The 21,658-nt window shown below is 36.3% G+C and overlaps 3 long non-coding RNA genes and 3 other non-coding genes across 7 annotated transcripts in view; 5 read left to right on the top strand and 1 right to left on the bottom strand.

Moving 5' to 3' along the window:
* The window catches only part of LOC141645940 (uncharacterized), a 33,026-nt gene that overhangs the window by 5,413 nt on the left and 5,955 nt on the right, over positions 1 to 21,658 (bottom strand). The gene's annotated exons all lie outside the window — the stretch shown is intronic.
* LOC141650697 (U1 spliceosomal RNA) lies at positions 3,121 to 3,281 on the top strand. The gene has a single exon (XR_012546715.1). It is a non-coding gene; the product is annotated as a U1 spliceosomal RNA (small nuclear RNA).
* On the top strand, positions 6,101 to 6,261 carry LOC141650082 (U1 spliceosomal RNA). Its single transcript, XR_012546144.1, has one exon. It is a non-coding gene; the product is annotated as a U1 spliceosomal RNA (small nuclear RNA).
* LOC141650425 (small nucleolar RNA U3) lies at positions 7,302 to 7,519 on the top strand. The gene has a single exon (XR_012546460.1). It is a non-coding gene; the product is annotated as a small nucleolar RNA U3 (small nucleolar RNA).
* Positions 11,909 to 15,776, top strand: LOC141647260 (uncharacterized). The gene is made up of 9 exons (XR_012545698.1): positions 11,909 to 12,178; positions 12,513 to 12,609; positions 12,698 to 12,784; positions 13,425 to 13,522; positions 13,607 to 13,693; positions 13,865 to 13,935; positions 14,034 to 14,078; positions 14,156 to 14,308; positions 14,636 to 15,776. It is a non-coding gene; the product is annotated as an uncharacterized LOC141647260 (long non-coding RNA).
* On the top strand, positions 16,477 to 19,406 carry LOC141647259 (uncharacterized). Of its 2 annotated transcripts, XR_012545697.1 has the most exons (3): positions 16,477 to 17,633; positions 18,382 to 18,533; positions 18,914 to 19,406. It is a non-coding gene; the product is annotated as an uncharacterized LOC141647259 (long non-coding RNA). The 2 variants fall into 2 exon arrangements; XR_012545696.1 differs by lacking the exon at positions 16,477 to 17,633 and having other exon boundaries at positions 17,641 to 18,533.

Genomic DNA, 21,658 nt, shown 5'->3' with positions numbered 1-21,658 from the left:
TTCGGACATTCTCACTCGGTACAACATGCTTGATTGCTCTCCGTCAACTACTCCTATGCTTTCACATCCTCCATTAAATCGCCAGAATGACCAGCCCGTGGAAGACGAGTCCTCTTACTGTGCTATTGTTGAAAGTTTACAGTATTTATCACTCACACCAGCCGATATTGCTTTTCCTGTCAACAAACTTGCTCAATTTCTTACACATCCTACCTCTACTCATTGAACTGCTTAGAAGCGATTCCTACATTTTCTAAAAGGCACTTTGCATCAAGGCATTTATCTTCTCAAGAATGCACCATTTAATCTTCATGCTTATTGTGATGCGGATTGGGGCGGTGATTAGGATGATTATGTTTCTACTACTAGGGATATCTTTTTTCATTGGACAAAATCTTATTTCTTAGTCTTCCAAGAAGCAACGAGCCCAGCTCCCGTTCCTATACCGAGGCCGAATTTCGAGCCATTGTAGATACTACGTCGGAAATGTGTTGGTTGAAGTCACTCTTGTCCGAGCTACGTATCTCTCTGCCTCGTGCTCCTGCTATTTACTGTGACAACTTGGGTGCGACGAATTATTTTGCTAATCTTATTTTCCATTCACGGATGAAACATTTGGCTCTCGCGTTTCACTTCGTTCGTGAACAAGTTTAGCTGGGGACAATACGAATACAACATATCAATGGCGATGATGATCAGCTTGCGAACATACTCACTAAGCCATTGTCGCAATCCCGTTTCACATTACTTGCCTCCAAGATTGGCCTTTTTTTAAGACCGCCCATCTTGCAGAAGCGTATTAAGGATACAAAATCAAGTCAATGTGCAACTGATTCGTTTAAAACCGAGTCAATCGACTCCTATTCTTCCTCCTAGTCCTTCTCCTAGTCAGACTTAGTTGTTTTAGTCTTTCCTCTATGTTACATTGTTACTCCTATATTGTTGTAGTTGTTAGCTATTATCTAGGATCTTGTTACCTAGATTAACTCTACAATACTTTGTAATTTGTATATATACCTTACTTTGTATACGGTTTAACTCATCAATAACAATCACAACTCATCTTATTCTTTACAGAATTATCTTCACATTTTCATGTCCTTTTTCGATGGAGGTGATGATTATATTTTCCTTTTCCGGTGGAGGTGATGATTGTCCGCCTTTCATTCTATTATGGTTTGATAAAACGTGAACCAAATTTTCATGGCCGGCACTCAAACTTTGGTTGGGTCATAAAAAATCCACGTCCGAAGCTAGGTAAAGTCGTATATGTTGTTGAGATAAGCGAAAATTTGCCTAAAATGGATGAGCGAACTTATAGGTTGTAGACTTGCACTCTTTTTATGCAATGAGGATCATCTGTCCTATATTTGTGTCACATCCTCTATCCCATGCTCTCTCCTTTTGACACATACATAAAAATATATATTTGGTTTATTTTTTGACTTTCTATGTTGATGTGTCAATGCATGAGTAACATGGGACAAGAGATGAGACAAAATATGAGACATAGGATCCTTATTACTTTTTATGAGGACTATAATATTACTCTAATGTTATGATTCACAATGTTCATAATACTAAGAGAATAAGGCATCTAAAAAGTTCACTCCAAAATGAATTTTTTTATTCACAAATGGGATTTCTTTCCTTAATTATTTTTTTTCATCTCCTATTAAATAAAGGGTTATGATAAATACAACTCTTAGGGTTGTAAAGAAGAATTTAACGTATTTCCTTTAGTGGAATTAAAGTAGGCATGTATGATAATTTTACACGTCTATTGATGTCATTAATGCTTGATTTAAGCGTTTATTTCCTCTTTTGAATCCTTAAATACAACCCTAAGGGCTGTATATATCTGTAAATATCAAACATAATACGGAGTAGTAAAAGTTGGGATTGGTTCACTAGTAACATAAATTAGAACAAATAAAGATACAAAAAAGAAGGATCGAACTGATGTGTATGGGGATACTGGATTAGTGGATAGTGAAGGATCGAATTAATTAATTTGCATAAACCCCTATATTCAATTTGGGAAAAATTGCAAACAAACTTGGTGATGGTTGAGAACCGAGAGGAAGACGTCAACGACGAGGTGGAGGCTAGATGTCGTCGGTGTCGGAGGTCACCTTGTCGTAGGTGTTGGTTGCCGGAGTAGTAACAAAGCCTTGTGCTTTTGGGTTTAAGTGAGGATAAATAATAGCCCAAAGGTACACATCTCATCTTATTGACATTGTGTTACGACAGTTGTGGATCAGGATGTTAACATTTCAAAATCTGACCTACATCAATTTATTTTTTGAGCATTACTAAAAAAAGAGTTTTGATTAAGTACATTACACTCTTATAAGAACACCGGAAATGTCCTTTGTCTATTGGTTAAAACGGAAGTATTGTGAACAATAGGTCTCAGGTTCGAATCTCACTCTCTTTTGTAATGCGACTAAAAACCATGCTTCGTTAGACCCCCAAAGAAATTAATATCTTATTAAAATCCATCTTTAAAATCAAAATAATTGTAAAACTTACTGGCAATTGGCAAACCACATTCATTCCCATCATATATTTGCCGACAACGGGATTTCCCCCTTACAACTTACTGCATGGTAGTGCTTCCGTATTTTATTTGCTTCCGTATTTTTTTTGGTCCAATAGGAGTCATAAGGGCGGTTTTAATGCTGACAGGATTTGAATCAAGTCATGAATACCACCTCTCAAACTTTACCATCTAAGTTAGTTGACATGTGCGTGTAGTATTTTTCGTATAGTATCCATATCTCCAATTTAAAAATGCTTACACCGCATACGTCATAAGTACTAAATTTCTCATTCTGTTAGGTAATTTATGTGTTAGATTTCATTTCAATCAATACTTCTAAACCCCTAAAAAATTGTGCATTGTGTTACATCAAATATAATTATTTAAACAAATATATTAACTCTACATCTGCTGACCATGTAGATTAGATCGACAAAATATTGGATCTCAAGGTTCAAATCAAAATTAAGATGGCAGAGGCCTAATAGTCTACAGCTTTTCCTATCCCACATCGATCAGGAAGCATACAGAAGAATACAACTCATATAAATAAGGAAGGATTGGCAACGTGCTAATCACTTACCTGGACGGGGTCAATGGGTGATCAAGAAGACTCATGGCCTGGGTCGGTGACCTCCATTGCACGCTGGAGGGGTGCCTACCTAACGTCTCCCCAAGTGGGAGCTCGTACGTCATAATTTGTTATAATGGGGGCCTGCGTTCGCGCGGCCCCTGCCATTGCTAGTCCCAACATTGTAGCGATTTATGAAAGTATGGATCTTATGTTATGAAGGAATGTTATGAAAGTTTATTTGACATAAAACGACATTTCTATTGGCTAATCTAAAGTTTCTTAACACTCTATTCGGTTTTAGGTTCCATCTCACTGTAATTGATACGATCAAAAAAATGCTTTAATTGCTGCTATTAACGAATCTTTGATTGGATTCTATCAGCATTAGAAGCGATATTTTGTTCGATTCAATTCTGGGTTTCAGTGATTTCGATTTACAAAAGCGATGCCAATTATTTTCTGAAACATAAAGTCATGTCAATTTGAGAAATTATAACTATAGATCATGGATGATTTTTTATTTTTATATTTGTTCCTGTGTAAAAGAAGGCACAACTGATTCTGATGCTGGCGCAATTTGAACTAAAGCCATAAACACACCACCAATCAAGACTTTACTACCACTCATTGATTTGAAATCAGATAATTTAGATTGTACTTCCTTCAAAATTAATACAACTCGAGAAAAATAATTGGGTGTCCTTAGTTATCTCATTCTGATATTTACAAAACATAAGCATAATTTTTTTTTAAGATTCACTAGAGCGAGTATTGTCAATTAACTGTGTAACAAAAAACGTGAACAAATTAAAATAAAATTGCACTTGCATACGCTAATCCATCGAAAAATAAAAGAGCTAAAGTTGCTTACTTCTGTTACGTCTTTAGCAACCTTCTCCACCATTTTGAATGATAACAATATTGTTCAGCTTTAGTATCTGTTACTACTAAATGCTAGTGCAATATATAACTGCATCAATGTAAGTAGACGATGTCGGTGTATAGATCTTCAGCCTAGAAGATTTAAATATCTCACAACAGGGTGAGAATTAAAATTGATTGTATAAATCAACATCAAAATGTCAATAAATCGAACACATCACTTTCAAACGAGGAAATAATTGTGACTTTGATCAAAACAAGAGTACATGACATAAAATAGTACAACATCAGAGTTTTATACCAAAATGAGATTATAACATCTTTCTTGTCACCGTGAATATACTCTAATCGACCATCTAAACACGTATTACACCCGTCTCATCACCTTTGAACATACCTTAGTCTAGAACATTGGTGGAGCCAGGAATTGAACCCAGCGGGGGCAAACGGGTAAATGGTATAACGGAAACTCTATTTTTTTTAAGAAAATTTAACTAAAACTTTTGCCATTTTTAATTTATCCGCTAGCGGGGAGCGCGCACTCCACCACTGATATAGAATGACGTAAATCAAACCCATTTGCTTTTGTTAATAAGCATACATTTCCAATAATATAACTCAATCTTCCTGAAAATCAGAACTAACCCATGCTTTAAGGGGAGCGATAGCGTCGAAGATAAGACACGCGCTCGTATGAAGTTGTTATATACGAGCATTGATATAATTTATAAAATATTTTTTTCTAAAATATTTTTCGTGTGACATTGTACATTTTCGAGAGACATTATAATTTATAACCACCGTATCTAAATGACTTGATATAACAAGCATGAGTCGCATAAAACTTCAACTTTGCTAGTCTTTTCTCGAACAAACTCATTTAGTCATATCCCTTCTACAGTTTGTACCATCGGTCACTATTCATCCTTTTTAGCTTTGATTTTATTTTTATCTCCATTTATTTTTCCGCAATTATTTTATCTATGATTAATTCATTAGTTAAGCGCCATATGAAGTGCTTTGCAGAACAATAAAACAATGGCGTATCGCAATCGAGGCCTATGACGGACTTCCTCTCTCTTTTCAGATATGGGGTTTTCTAACGTGTGCCCTTAGGGCACACATTAATAACCCATATATGGTAATATTTACAACATATTCAAATGAGATATTCAAGTATATTCTCTATTTTACCATATTTAATTAGAATATGTTGTAAATATTACCATATATGGGTTATTAACGTGTGCCCTTAGGGCACACGTTAGAAAAACTCTTCAGGTATATAAGCTCATAATGTAATCACTTATTATGTGATTTTTATGAGCTGTACATTCAGATTACCGAGGAAAAAATAGTCTACTTAAGAATCGAACCCACTTCAGCAAAGTATTCAATGAAACGCATGTATATATTAAGATAAAATAGAGCACATGACATGACTTTACTTGAACAAGATCTGTTCTATAGGCTCGTACCTCTGTATTCTTGAGATCTACAGAGGCAGGAGACAATATGTGGATGAACCAATAGCCCGTGTGATCAGATCGTGATTAAAAGCCAATTCTTGTTTTCTTTGGCCTCCACAGTACGATGGAGGTGCGCTTGCCTAACGTCTCCCCGTGTGGGAGATCATATGATACACATCAAAATGAGGCTAAGGGTAGCTTGGTTATTATATTTTTTGTTTCTTATTTCCCAAGTCATTAGTAGCCTATATAAGGGCATTAGTTCTCTTGTAATAAGCAATTAAAGAATTTTATGAATGATGTATGAGATTTATCTCATTTGGTTAATAGAATCTTGGTGTTAATTACACCACAATTCTGTTAAATTGGGTGACCTATCAAACTTTGTGTCGCATTTTCTATCATTTTTATTTCCGTCTTACACCACAATTCTGTTAAATAAAGCTGTAATTTTCAAAAAATGATTTTTAAAAGGCTGTAATCAACACTTTTCTCTAGTAGTATAGACAATGAATTTTTTGGATCTAAAATTCAAAATATTATATAGCTATTTAATTCCCACATCGACAACGAACCTAAAAGAAGAGAATACAACTAATATAAATATCGAACGGTTGGAAAATCATAACATAACTTACCTTGACCGGGTTAATAAGTGATCAGGAAGACTTATGACCTAGGTTGGCGACGTCCATTGCACGTTGGACTGTTGCCTACCTAACAACTCCCTTGGAGGGATCTCGTACGTCACCTATTTGTTATGACGGGGCCTGCGTTCGCGCGGCCTCTGCTATTACAAGTTAAAATAAAATTTAGTCCGATCTTGCTCACTGTATCTTGACGTTATTTAACGCATTCAGTTGGAAGAATTTGAATCTGTTTTAAAATAATTCGAATTGATTGGGTTTGCAATTTTAGGATCCACAATGAATTTGAAATAATTGGAATTGATTGTAACGTCAATTGTAGCAATTATAATGTATATTATGAATGTTGATTGAAAAAGGTCTGATGTCAATGTATATTATAATGTAGCAATTATAATTTGATTTTTTCGATGGTTGTTTGCCTCTCGCATCACCTCCATTGATTGTAGAACTAAATTTGCCGTATGCGTTTAGTCATCGTTCCTTTGTTGTGCGTGATTTTGCCTTTGATTGAACAACCATCCTTTTTTTTTTTTGTGTTAAATGAAAAGTGATTCATGTTTGTGTTTCACTTATGTGATGAAGATAATGTGAGTTGAACTTGGTGTATCATGTGGCGTTCAATGTTGATTTCCTAGCATCAGTCGGACAATTGATATGATTTTTTTTTTGGCAATCGTAAATGAAAGTTTTTAGTTTCGGGCAAATTATTGATAAAAAGGATGTGAAAGTAGAAACAATGCATACAACTTACGATGAACGTGACTTAAGTCAATGTCTTTTATGAATACAGATGAATGTGAACCGATAGTGTTATAACCTGGGCTTGATACGTTAAAGCTGGACAAATACATCCAAATCTTAATTAAAAAGAGAGCCATTCCAAAAAATCGGAGGCAGTATCTTCTAGGCTTCTAGCGACTTCTCTAACGTCGTTATTTCAATATCAAAGCCTAAATTTAGTTAAGCACAATATGAAGTGCTTCGCAGAACAACAAAACAATGCCGTTTCAATATGAAAGCCTAAGATCATAATGCTATCACTTGATTTTAGTATGATTTTTATAAGCGATATATTCAGATTATTGAGGGAAAAAGTAGTCTAAATACTTATAATTCTAACCACACCGGCAAAGTAGTATAGAAAACGCATATTTATGTTAGTTCAAAATAGGAGACTTGCCACGACCTTACTTGAACAGGATCTTTCCTATAGGGTTGTACCTCTGTATCCTTGAGATCTACAGAGACAGGTGACTGGGTGTGGTTGATGAACCAATAGCCGTGCGATCAGAGCGTGATTAATAGCGACCAGCGATCGCCAGATTGTTGGTTCACTGTAGAGGATCGTTCCCTAGACCATTACTGGGCTTGGGATGGTCGCAAGGTTGTCTGACACATCTTTTGTTCTTTTTAACCGGTTGTCGTTCCGTTATGTGTACGAACAAACTATGCGGAGTAGATGTCTAACATAAGTATATGATGAACAAAGAATCAAACGAACACAAAACTTGTATGGCTGAATCCGCCAAAATATACACTCCGTCCCATTTACATTGTCAACAACTCACCATGGATTACTTACAGCAATAATCTAAGTACACCCCTGCAAGTCTTTAGGCATGATCATGGATGAAAGTGTCAAGTTCTCATCATTTTAAACTTTATTTTTACTCGATTAGCCGCAGGAAATCGAAGTCGTTAAGCTTTATTAATACACCTCCTAGCCTAGATGGCTTGGATATAATTAAACACTCCTCTTTCCTCCAAAAAAAAAAAATAGTGGAGCACAATAGGATGACTTTAATATTTTCTTTTAGTTGTTTCAAAAATATGTAGAGAGAAGGACATGATAGAGAATCGAGTTTTCGGTGCTGGATCTGAAGTCACAACCATTCAAGCAAAAAATTCCTAGAACTGGAGTATCTATTGGCTTAAGAATACATATCTATTGAATTATCACATCGATCGTGAATGAAAAGAATGAGAAAAGAAAACGTATATAAGTTAAGAGAAGGACATTTAACAAATTATTTAACAACCCATCTAATACATATGGGTAGCTTTCAAAATTTGATTACTTACCTTGGACGGGGTCAATGATCAAGAGTCATGGCCTAGATTGGCGACCTCGAGGTGCGCCAGCCTAACGTCTCCTCATGTGGGATCATACGTCATAATTTTTTACTGTGGGGGTTGCGCCCATTTCAAGTAGAATGTTAAATGTTAATAGCTAAGCCCTGTAGTATTATCAGTTGAAGACTCAATAGTATAGCTGGCAAAAGCTTACCCGACCCGAGGAACCAGACCCGCCCCGCCTGAAACCCGACCCGATACAACCTGAAAATTGGGTGAACAAAAACCGAACCAATCCGATAACCGATAACAACCTTATTTTCTCCAACACGAACCCGACCTGAACCGACCGACCCGACCCGTGACCCGATATTTTCTCAACCCGATAGATAACCCGATAATGAACTAGCTTAATAATGGTTTAAATAACACCAAATTGACATTCATCTTAATTATTTTCACTTAAAACTACAATTAATACACCTACCTATTATTTAAACATAAAATTACCATCTAAAACGAAATATATAAAGACAAAATATATGCTGATAACCTGACCCGACATTGACCCGACCCGACTTGCCACCCGTTGATGACCCGGCTCAAAGACGACCCGACATAAACCGAACCGACCCGAACCCGTCACTGACCCGGCATAACCCGAATCCGATATGACCCAACCCGCTTTGACCAACCCATAACCAACTCGAGTGACCCGATTGCCACCTCTACTCAATAGGCATGCTCTAAGCTTCCCGCCTCGGAAAACCACCTGAATAGCCGATTAGTAATGATGGATCAGGCTGCTCGACAATTGCTATTATTTGTACAAAAACAAAAGCAACATTCACAGCCAAAAACGAACAGCGCGAGAGTAGTTGTTTAGGAATATCAAACACGAGTGCATGTCGACGTGTCAAGCTTAATTTTACACAAAGGCCATATGCTAACATCATAAAATGAAATGTTCATGAGTAGAGCATGGATAGGGATATACAGTGCAAAAGAGTTGGGTCAAAATGTTTTGGCCATATACTCCTTAAAATGTTAGGAGAAACAAAAGAGTTGTGTTTTCTCTCTAAGTTATGAAAAATGTATCCGATCCCTTATGTGATATATTTTGGATATATGGAGCATGTTAAAGGAAAATTTTGTATAGTTTTATGCAACATAAAATTTGGATCTAAAATAAATTGTTATGCATAGATGGTTATGATAATGAATTATTTGACATCCTGTTTATGATGTTAATAATTTCCAATATGACAATATTGATCTTTGGTGACATGTTTCAGAAAGGTTAATTTTTGTTCATCATCTTATATATGCCATCTCGAATGTTAGCTTTGAAGCCTAAAATATTGTCAATGATGTCTGCTTAGTCAATGCTTTGAGTAAGTTGTGGACTGTGGGGGCGTCTAGCGAAGGTATGATTACCCTTAACTTTGTCATCGTAAGACAATTGAGTTTCAATGTTGGAAGTGTTGATAATGACAATTACATGGGATTGGTTGATAGATTGTGAATACTTTGATATTGAGATAGTATAAACTTATTTCTCCGAATAAGGATTTATGTATGGTTGTTCGATAATACATGTGTTGGAGTAATTACTTTTTATTTGGTTTAAATGCTTATAGTAAACCAAGAAAAGGAAAAAGACGCATAATCTATATTTATTTGGTTTTGATTTTGCGATGTTTCTTTAACAGAAGTTGGTGATAATTAGATCACTAATACATGAGTTTTTTTAAGATGTATTCTTGAGTTTATACATGACAAAATGGAATTGGTGGAAGGGTTGTTACATTCATATATGTGATGTTTGTACGCGTTATGAGAGATATGATATAGCTTATATCGTTGTTATAGGTGATGGACACCAAGATTTTTCGTAAGCTAATCTATGAAAATAATTGTATCATTGGGAATGAGTTTGCAATTTAATTGAACGTCGAATAATTATGATATTTATTTGACTTTGAAAAACAGTGTCTTTCATAATGCTATATCATGCAAGTTATCGATGCATAATTGAATTGTTGAATATGTAATGGAGTATAAATATATTGTGAAGAGTTTGCACGATAAGAAGCTCAAGCTTAATGGCTAAGTGGTTGTATTCCTTTGTGGGAATATTTTGACTCCATTAATTGTCATGCATCATAATCTGAAGCATCAGGTTTTTTGGCAGATTATCAAGAGTGATAGATAATCTAATCGGATAATGGGTTCACAAAGGTTGTGAATTGTAAGTGGATATTGAGATCTCTTACACAATGTGTTATCATGATAGTACGTACGAAAATTGTGAAGAGGATATTGAGATCCTCCTACCAATGGCCATGGTAGAAGTTGGTGTTGGTGGCACTACAAGGAATGGGTTTAAAGCCTATTGGGAGTGAATCGTGACGGGGCTCCCCGACTTGGGTTTACCAAGTTCAATGGGTCAAACGAAGTCACGAGGATCTCATGTTGTAATACTACTACCATTTCTATTTTAATAAAAGTGATGTAGTATTCTTCTATAAATTAAGTTATTTCTGTCATGTGAGGAAGGTTGAGCTATGCTCTTAATAAGGCCATAGTCCTTGTTTAAAGATGGTTTGTGACAGTCAAACCTGATGGACTTACCTATGTGAATGTGGGGGAAATGCCCTACCCCCTATGAGGTTCTTAGGCTTTAGGATCTCTAGAGCGTTAACGAGATCCCGGGCATGTGAGGGCACCTTTTATGACATTTCGCGAGGACGAACACAGATTCGAATGCAGGTTTGTGCGCAGTTATCCGTTACAAACCACCGTGGAGAGTCCAATGCCGAGAGCAACTCGATACGGCTGTAGCAGGTAATTGTATGCACTGGGTGACAATTCAATTCCTCAGGAACATTGTCATCTTAAGACTTACGTTCCGTTGCCTTATATCAACTATTCTGTTTCTCTTCTTTTGAATCATGTGGGGGATTGTTGGAGTTAGTGCTTCAAAAGAAGCAAATGGTAATTCCTAATTAATCATGGGATAGTTTTCAAAATTGATTGTGCATTCTCCCATACTTGATTTATGAGATTTTCAACATTGATTGTGTAGTATCCTAAAATTACCATTTTATGATACTAACTTTGTGATTTACCATACCCATTTCACTACTATATAAACCCATCCCTACCACACAAAAAAGATACAACAATTATTCTCTCTTCTATTCCATTCCTCTCTAAATATTTCTCTTGTATAAAGCTGATATTTGGCAACGTTCTGCAAGTAATCTTCATTCTGAGTCTTTGTCGTACACCTTAGACTCGGACGTCGTGTAACCCTGGGGGTTGGTTGCCAAGAGGCCGTGTGTATCGAGCGGGGCAAATTCAACTTTAGGGCAGTGATTCTATCACGCCACGACATCTTTCTCTTCAAGTTCTGTAAGTTTATTTGTTCATAGTTCGTCTTATAGTCATACCGCCTACATCTCAAACACAATAAAGAAAAGGCAATGATTTCGGTGAAAATGCCAACACCTATGACCGATAAAATTGTTCCAAGGTCACATCGATCACATTGGAGGTTGTTTTGGCCAAGACAGCTGATTGTGGATCAAACATAAAATCGATTTAAATACCATTGTCCTACTGTAGGAAAGGAAACACTTGATCAAAAAAAAAAAAAAACAGTAGGAAAGGAAACAAGTAAATTTTATTAATCCTAAACTCTTAAAAAGTTTATACTTCCTACTACTATTCATATGAATAGTGCCGCTGAAATCCTCACCTTCCGTTGGTTTCTCCTTTTCAATCTACTCCCTCCATTTCTCTATTACTCCTAACCACTCCTTTACAACACTCTTTGTATCCACTCCTTTCCATCTCAGTCCTCTTCACTCCTCAACAACTCATCGATCTCTCTAACCCTTAATCTCCCTTTTCCCGATTCTCATTTATTGATGGTAACAACTCTAGCAAGGAGATCTCTCCATCGAAGTTCTCCCCAGAGGTATTTGCTTCTTCTTATCTTATTCTTATTATGAGATGTGCGCTACTTTTTTGTTGTTGTTTCGATTTGATGTCGGCATTGTTAGGTATCATAATGTTTTTGATTGTTGGCAAATAGTTTATTTTGGTCCTGTATGCGATTTGGTTTCGTATTTTTGGGTTACCTAATTTGCCGATTTCATTGTTTTCGTTTGGGGCTTACGATCAGCCTTGTCTTTGAAGGTATGTCTTCTAATTATGTTCTGATTTGATTTGAACGATGAGTTAGGTGTTTATTTGTCCATTTCATTTCATTGTCCGTGTTGATTTGTACATTTGTTTTTTTTGGTAATTAGTTCTTTTTATGTGCTTGGAGTTCTGAGGATGCAACTACCTGGGATTGGAATTTGGATCATAGACTACGACTTCAGTTGATTTGGCTTCCTCCGAAAGGTTAGTCGCGGTTACAGCAACGGCTTTGTTGATATTTTTATGATGCTAACTGTGATTTCGGATTGATGTGATTGTTGGATGTTTTCAGGCTCGCGGCTTTGGTTTGGGGGGTCTCTTGCTGCCTTTCCTTGGAGGCGCCTTCCGTTTTATTGTTTTCGTTTAGGGCTTACGGAAGGTATATCTTCTATTTATGTTTTTATTTGCTTTGACCGATAAGCTACGTGTTTATTTGGTCCTTTCAATTCATCGTCGTGATGATTTGTTCATTTGGTAATTTAATTACGTGATCGGGTATCATCTTGGATTTTTTTTTTTAAAGTGCTTTGAATTACCAGGATGCTACTACCTGGGATTGGGAACTTGATCATGAATAAGATTTAAGAAAACTGTTTAGTTTACGGGGTATGTCCAGTGTTTGATTCTGCTGGGTAATGTCTAATTTGTTTGTTTACTTTATTGTGTCTTCAGTGAATTCGGGGTTTTCATGTTATGTTGCTTTGACTTAACAGTTGTTAGAGAGTTTTCCTTGCTTAATCAGATTTCTACTTCAATTGAGTAACTTTGGGTTTTAATTGCGCGTGCTCACTGTAGAGGTGGTTTATAATTATTCATCTGTTGTTGTGGATGGTTAATGCGTAGCTTCTGATCTTTTAAATTATAGTGAGTTTGGGGTTATATTGATAATTATGTTGTGATTTGGTTTGAACATCAAGTTAGTTGTTTATTTGTCTATTTCATTTCATTTACCGTGTTGATTTGTGCCTTCTTTTCATTTTGGGTGATTAGTTTTTTGGATTTTTTAATTTAATTTTTAGTGTGCTTGGACTTCTGAGGATGCGACCACCTGGATTGGGATGTGGATCATAGATCACGGATCCCATCGTTCTGACTTCCTCTAAAAGGTTATTGGCAGGTACGGCAACGGGTTTGTTGATATTTGGTGATACTAACTGTACTTTCGGGTTAATGTGTTTTTTGTACTGTTGGATGCTTACAGGCTCGGATTGTTGGTTTGGTGGTTCTCATCCTACCTCTCCTTAGGGGCGCCTTCTTTGTTATTGTTTTCGTACAAACATTAGAGAAGGTATATTTTCTATTGATGTTCCTATTTGCTTTCACCATTGAACTGCGTGTATATTGGGTCCTTTCAATTCATAGTTCATGTTTATTTGTTCATTGTGTAATTTAATTACGTTTTCAGGATGTCAGGTTGTTTTTTTTCCTTTTATGATTTAAATGTGCCTTGAATTACTAGGAGGCTACAAACTAGGCTTGGATTCTTGAACGTGAGTTGGCTCTGCAGTTGATTTCACCCTCCTCTTAAAGGTTATTAGTGGTTCCGCCAACAACTTTGTTGATGTTTTTTCCTATGCTTGCTGTGTTCCATGACTAATGCGATTGTTGTAATCGTTGGCAATTTTAAGGGCTCGCCTTTTATAGGCCAGATTCAAACATGCCTCTCCTTGAAGGTGCTTTACGCTTACCCTCCCTGTTTTGGGTTTTAGCGTAACTACTTTCTTACCTATTAATGTTTGATATGGTACAGGTCCATCGTTCGTGTGGTTGTTGTTTTCTAAAGCCTCCAGTTGTTTGGGCGTAACTGCTTTCTGGTCTATGCCTGCAGTTGCTTTTCCTTTCTCAGAAAGGTTCTTTTCGGTGACAACACTGGCTTTGTTCGTGGTTTCCTTTGGACTATTATGTGCGTGTTCAATTGTACAATTCAACCCAGGGCTCGTGTTGAATTGTTTATTGGGTTACTTGATTACGTGGCCGAGTCTCATTTTGAAACTTAGTTAGAAATGAACTAGGAGTCCTGTCGTGTGCTGAAATCTGGGATTGTAATTAGGGTCATGGGGTACGGCTTCCATTTTTTTTTTCTTTTTTAAAAAAAAAACTCCTTTTCCTTTTCCTTTTTTTTTTGTGTGTTCCGTCCTATGTCCAATAGTTTCTTGACAACAGTGGCTTCATTCATATTTAAGCCATGCTTACTGTGAATTCTTACTTGTGTCCCCTGTTGTACTTGAAGGATGTTTCCGGACTCCCGTCTTGTGTTTGGTGATCCTCATGCTTCTCTTCCTTGGAGGTACCTTTTGTTTACTTATTTTCGCTAGAGGCTGATGAACAACCTTGTCTTTCAAATTGTCTTTACTAATATGTTCTGAAATACTTGGGCTTCTGATTAACGTCTTCGTTTGTTCATTCCAATTCATTGCTTGTGTTTGGTTTGTTCATTTAATTTTCTGTTTACGTGGCCGAGGATATTTTTCTAATTGTTTTTTGTTGCATGCGCTTGTATTTCTGGGGCTGCTGCTTGCCTCTGTCTGCGGTTAAAGACTTAAAGTCATAGCCTGCAACCCTATGATGGGTTAGTTGTTTTTTACGCTACCTAGCGATCACGACTACATTTGGTGATTTTACCTCCGTTTAAAGGTTATTAGCAGTTCCAACAACGGTCAGTTTATAGTTAGGAAGTGCTTATTGTGTATTGCGATACTTGTTGTAGGCGGTATCGCAAACTGTCTAGGGAGTTGTGGCTTAAGTCTGGCTTATTGCACTCTTCAGGTGACTTGTAGTTTGTTTGTTTTATTTCTTTGGAATGAATTTGGATTTCGAGATTAATTAAAGTGGGCCAGAGCCTCATTGGGAAAAAAAAAGAAAGAAAAAAGTAGCAGCCATGCATTACAGGCGTAAAAACACCAGACATTATGGTGGCCTGCCCCGATCCGAAACAAACAACATAACTGTGTGTTTGTTAATCTGGAACAGGACACAAGACATAGTGTGCTGAAAGTTTTAGTGTCTGAAATAGTTTAGCATATTTTTTTTTTTTTTGCTAAATTGCCTATTTGAGTGCTTTGTGTTGGTGACCATAGGTTATCTGTGAATAGACCTGTACCATTGGTGAAGTATTTGTGTTTGGGATTTTGATTTTGCGTGTTTAAAACCTCCAGGAACTGAGGGTACCGCTAGGTGTCTAGCTGGTGAACACTTTCCGTTCTTTTAGTTTAGGTTAACACTGTTACAAGTAGTGATGGTGTTGGGCTTAATCTTTAAGCATATGTTTTTTTATTGGATCTTAATTTGTCAGGGTTATTGAGGAGGTTCGTATGTTCTTGCTTGCTTATTTAGGGTTTTGGTAGTGCATATTTAGGCGCTGATTCTGCTCGGTCTTAGAGTATATAGAAGGATCATAGGCTTAATAGCAAGGATGACGAGAAGGAAGCCATTACAAGAAGAAATTGCTCGGAACTAAACCAAGAGTTGCTTGTTTAGCTATGAAAGTATGCTAAATGAAACGACATCGAAAAATCAAGTGGTCTATGTAACACCCCGTAATTTTCACGTCATCCTATATAATAAAACTCCTATTTTAAATAATAAGAATGATTGACAATAAAATCTTATCCTTTAAAATCTATTATTTTTCGATAATGATATCCAAATACCCATCCTAAATTTACACTCCCTATGCCGACGAATAACTACTTCGTCGTTGATGCTAATTTTTTGATATTTTAAAAAGAAATTAGCTCTTGGTCATAAAATGAAAGTTGTAGGTTTTTCTCTTAGCTTTCTAACGCCACTGAAAACACCTCAATCGGAGTTGTGTAGATGAAATTATGCCCGAAATACGAAAGGCTGTCGCAGAAATCCGCGAACAAGATCCACACTCGTTATTCCTCTTTTCACCTTGATTTATCATTTACCTCATCACCTAGGCACATGGCAAGTTGACAACTTGATTTTTTTTCCATGAAGCCCAAGGCCTACCCTCATAGGCATGTGACTACTTTACCTAAATTAATAGCGTAAAGACTAGCCTTAATCATTTCTACCACTCACTCTTTACTAGCTTCCTATCAGTTCCTGCTAAGTCCTTTCTTCATACTTTACGTAAATTCTGCCTAATCCCTCTCCTTTCTTATATTTTAATTTCTTTGGCCATCAATTATTTCTTAAGTCATTTATTACCGAGGCTGCTTGTTACTTAAGACGTTTATTGATTTGTTTACACGAGTTGCCTGGGTATTTGATAGTGGCCTATTACTAACATCATCTTACCACGTCCTTATTGATTTAAATTACATTTACATTATGTGGTTTTCAATTACTTTACGTACATTCGATGACATTGATCTTGTTAGTTATCAATCACTTTCCGGGATTAATATTCGCCTGCTATACTTTCAGTGCATATTAGAGGAACTGTGCCTCAGAAAGTGTTTTCAGTGTTAATATCAAACTGTGTTTATCGGTATTTCATGGACCTTGATGATCATTTTAAGTTTTGAAAGTTTCTGAGAGATCTAGACACTGAATTCGGAATCCTAATTACTCTCCAACATCTGGGGAACTGAGAATTATGTCAATGTAACATGATCATGATTTCTCTTTATGTTTTTGGGTAAATTAGAACTGCTCAGTAGATGAATTGTAATGTATATGCAATTGTTGACATGCTCATTGGATGTGGTATGGATTTGTAGATGAAGTTGCGGTTCTTTTTAGTCTGCCAACTCAGTTAATGAATTGCGTAAAATAGATTTCTTCTCCTTAACACTTCATTGTTTGCACTGGTCTTATGGTTTCTAATTTGCTAACATTGTTGATGAAGGCAGAAATTTGGAAGGGCCTTGACACTGCGGCCAGATGTATCACTTGATGGGGATGGTAACATTTTTATTCTCTTGTATGATATCTTACACATCAGTGATTTCGCCATTTCAGTCACCATATAGTTTGCCAATTCCGGTCACCATTTTATTCTCATATTTGGTTGTTCCTTTAGATAGCGACAAGGAAAATGCTAATTTAGCCCAGATTTTCAATTGAATAACCTGATCTAATTGTGAGCCTTGGTGTAGCTTAGATGGTTTGATCGCCGCTTTGGAGTAAGAGTTTTTAGTACTACCGAAGGGGATCGCAGGACCATATATACCGGTATAATTTGCTCTTTTCAATTTTTTCATACCAAAGGGCATCCTACCTAGGCTTCGTTCACTACTCAAACAAGAATTTTCAAGGTATATATTTTAATTTTCCCTAAAATTATTAATCCTAATTTCCGAATTTGATTGATTTTGAATAAATCATTAGATTTCTTTGTGCTAAAAATCCCTTATTATACGATTAACCATTTATTTGTAGTCTTTTCGTTTTTGCGGTTGCGGTTGTCTCAAATAATCACTCTGCCTTTCTTTACTAATTAGCTCCATCCTTGCGTCAAACATATGGCTTTACTGGTTGAATTTTTGTTGATTGTGAGGTGTTTTTTTAGTTTATTGAGTTATTAGTTGAAGGAAGTGGAGTTCTATATAAGTTCTATATTATTATTGATTGATTCCGTATTACTCCATCTGTCTTAGTCATTTATTTACCTTATTTGTTCTCCGTGAGGGGTATTTTAACCAAAGGTAAACAAATGATTGAGACAGACGGAGGGAGTATTATTTCAGGGGGTTTACTTCAGATGGGTAGCAAAGATGCTATTGAGAAAGAACGTGCTCGACTGTATGTTTCTCAGTTTACATTTCATTACTTTTTAGTTGTGTTTAAGCCGAATACTATTTATCCTTTTCGACATGTAATGCAGTAAAGATGAGATGAGCAGAGGTTATTTTGCAGATATGTCTGATCTCAAAAAAAAATGGTGGCAAGGTTTTTTGTTTATTACAATGTCAAAATTTATTGCTTTCTTTGCTTCATGTAAACAACTCGCAATTGGGTAGCTGTCAATTTTTGGTTATATGGATTCTAATGTTGTTTTCGTAGATTGTCGTCGCAAATCAAGCAATAATTCCTGCTGCCACAGCAGTCAAGTTTCCCACACTCGAAGATAGTTATTCAGATGGCAAAACAATTAAGCTGCAGGGGATCAACTTAAGGCCACATTACTTTGTCTAAGGTTTCGTGCTAATTCTCAGGTTTCGACTTGCGCCTGTTATGTCATTTTCTGTTTTTGTATGTTCCTAATGTGAATCATTAGTAAAGGATGCACTGCCTTTAGTACTACTAGAGTTCTATTGTTTTTGAATATCAAAAATTGATTTTGATGTTAAACTCCACAATTACGTTGGTTGCTTGTAGTTGAGAGTTTGGATTTTATCATACTACATTTTGCCTTTGAAATGATTTCTAAGAACATGTTTTCACGTGATGCTCATTTTGCAAACCTGAATTTTCTTTGATTCACATGACTACAATTTATATCATACTTTATCACTGATTTATTCAAGCTAAGCTTTTCATGGCTTGGCATTAAGATGGCAAGAGCAGAATCCTTGACATGGCTACAAATTTGCAGGGGAAGAAAGTTGCAGCTGAAGTACATTAGAGTCATTTTCAGTGCAAGTGTATACTATGCATGACATCAAAGATAGAGAGCTAAGATGGAGGATCTCATTTCTAGCCAAAATATTATTGTGAATCAAATTAAGGAGATTACGTTCAGATGCAACCAGTTGATTAAGCTCCCTTTAAAGGGAAAAGATGCAAGATTGGTTGAGCCGTGAGCACATTAGCTTGTATTAGAGACATTGTGGATGTGGAACTAATCTAAACAGCAAGACGGTTTTAAGCTGCCTTAGCAAGTTTTGATCAAGTTTATTAACCGCTGTGCCACTGATAAACAGCGGCCGTCTAATGTTAGGGTGTTTTGTAATAAACTGCAAAGGCATATAAAGAATAGCTCTTGGCAGTTGCGCTTATTTAGTAACAACCGACTAATAGATCCACATTAAATATCGTGTATAATTAACTATCTTTTCTACAAGACTATGTTGCTCACTTTCTATGCACTATTTGCTTTGGCGCATCATAATCTCAAAGCTAAAACTGCAAACAGACGTGGGATTATAACAACTTTATTACCCCAGATCGGCAGGCTTATACACAAAATGTACTATGCACAAAACCGTTAAATATTCGCAAAGTTTCCTCAAATCTTACTACGCACAGAACCACAAATCGGGGCCCGCGCCCGGGAGGGCGCGGCGCAACGACTAGTAAATATTAAAAGTTACGTGTACAATCGCTAATGTATCCTCTGATTCTAATATGCTGTAAGGGGTACGTGTACGGGGTACATGTGAGGGGTGCGTTGTAGACAACTTTAATTACTCTACGAGCGATGTTAATTTGATTTCTTGAGAGGGTCGCGATGACTTGAATCTCTCTTGAAGGTTTGAATTTGTGATTGAATTTTCAACGCAGGCGGCACGATTTGACGGGTTTTATAATTAAAAAGGAGGAGGTTACACAGTATCGTGGGTTTTATTTTGTTTTGCTATTGATTCTTATTTCTTTAGTGGGCTCATTTTTCTATTGGATTTGTCCTATGTTATAGGACGGTCATATGAGAGAATTATTATAAAATTTGATTTGACAAGAGTATAGACAATGAATTTTTTGATTGGAAAAAAATAATTGGAATTTTTTGACAAGAGTATCAAGACGTTATTTAACTTGCATTCAGTTGGAAGAATTTGAATCTGTTTTAAAATAATTGGAATTGATTGGGTTAGCAATCTTAGTATTCACAATGAATTTGATTGAAAAAGTTGATGACAATGATACTTTAAATTCAGAATAGTCATGTCTGGAGCAACAATTATTGTAGACCGGGACAATTATAACTATAAGTATGTTGTGAATGTTGATTGAAAAAAGTCTGATGTCAATGATATTCTAAAATTTAAAGTAGTCATGTCAATTGAATCTAAGCAATTATAATTGTAGATTGTGGATGGTTCTATATAGGTGTCCAAAATCTGGGGTATTTATGGAGTTTCACTGGTTTTGTTTATAGGAAATTTGTCGTATGCGTTTAGTCATCGTTCCTCTGTTGAGCGTGATTTTCCCTTTGATTGAACAACCATCCTTTTTAAATGAATGGTGATTCATGTTTGTGTTTCATTATGATGAAGATAATCTGAGTCGACCTTGGTATATCATCTGGCGTTCAATGTTAATTTCCTAGCATTAGTCGGACAATTGATATGATAGTTACGTGCAAATTAATGATAAAAAGGATGTGAAAGTAGAAACAACGCATACAACTACGATGAATGTGACTCAAGCCAATGTCTTTTATGAATACAAATGAATGTCAACCGATAGTGTTATGACATGGGTTTGATACGTACGTTAAAGCTGGACAATTTACATCCAAATTTTAATTAAAATGAGTGCAATTCCAAAGAATCGGAGGCAATATCTTCTAGGCTTCTAGCGACATCTCCAATGCCGCCATTATTTCAATATCAAAGCCTAAGATTAGTTGAGCACAATATAAAGTGTTTCGCAGAACAATAAAACACGGCCGTTTCAATATCAAAGCCTAAGATCATAATGCTATCACTTGATTTTAGTATGATTTTTATAAGCAGTACATTCGAAATTATTGAGGAAAAAAGTAGTCTACTTATAATTTTAACCACACAGGCAAAGTAATATTGAAAACGCATATTTATATTAGGTCAAAATTAGTTACAAGGCATGACCTTACTTGAACAGGATCTTTCCTATAGGGTTGTACCTTTGTATCCTTCAGATCTACAGAGGCAGGTTACTGGGGGTGGTTGATGAACCATTAGCCGTGTCGGTTCACTGTAGATGATCGTTCCCTAGACCATAACTGGGCTTGGGATGGTCGCACGGCTGTCTGACACATCTTTCTTTCTTTTTAATCGGTAGTAGCTGGATATAAGCATCAACGACATTATTGAGATATTCTAGTTACGTAATGCATTAACACTTGCACACTCTAATGACTGTGAGTCTTATTTTATAGCAATAAAATGACTGCAGCTGATGCAATATATACCTAGAGCAATCTAAGTACACCCCTGCAAGTCTTTAGGCATGATCATGGATGAAAGTGTCAAGTTCTCATAATTTTGAACTTTATTTTTACTCGATTAATTAGCCGCAGGAAATCGAAGTCAAGAAGGTTTATTAATACACCTCCTAGCCTAGATGGCTTGGATATAATTAAACACTCCTCTTCCCTCCAAAAAAAAAGTAGTCATGCACACTAGGATGACTTTAA

Source organism: Silene latifolia, chromosome 3, assembly GCF_048544455.1.
Source record: "Silene latifolia isolate original U9 population chromosome 3, ASM4854445v1, whole genome shotgun sequence".
Lineage (NCBI taxonomy): Eukaryota > Viridiplantae > Streptophyta > Magnoliopsida > Caryophyllales > Caryophyllaceae > Silene > Silene latifolia.
Note: the sequence above shows the minus strand (reverse complement) of the source record. Positions and strands in the feature narration are given on the sequence as shown.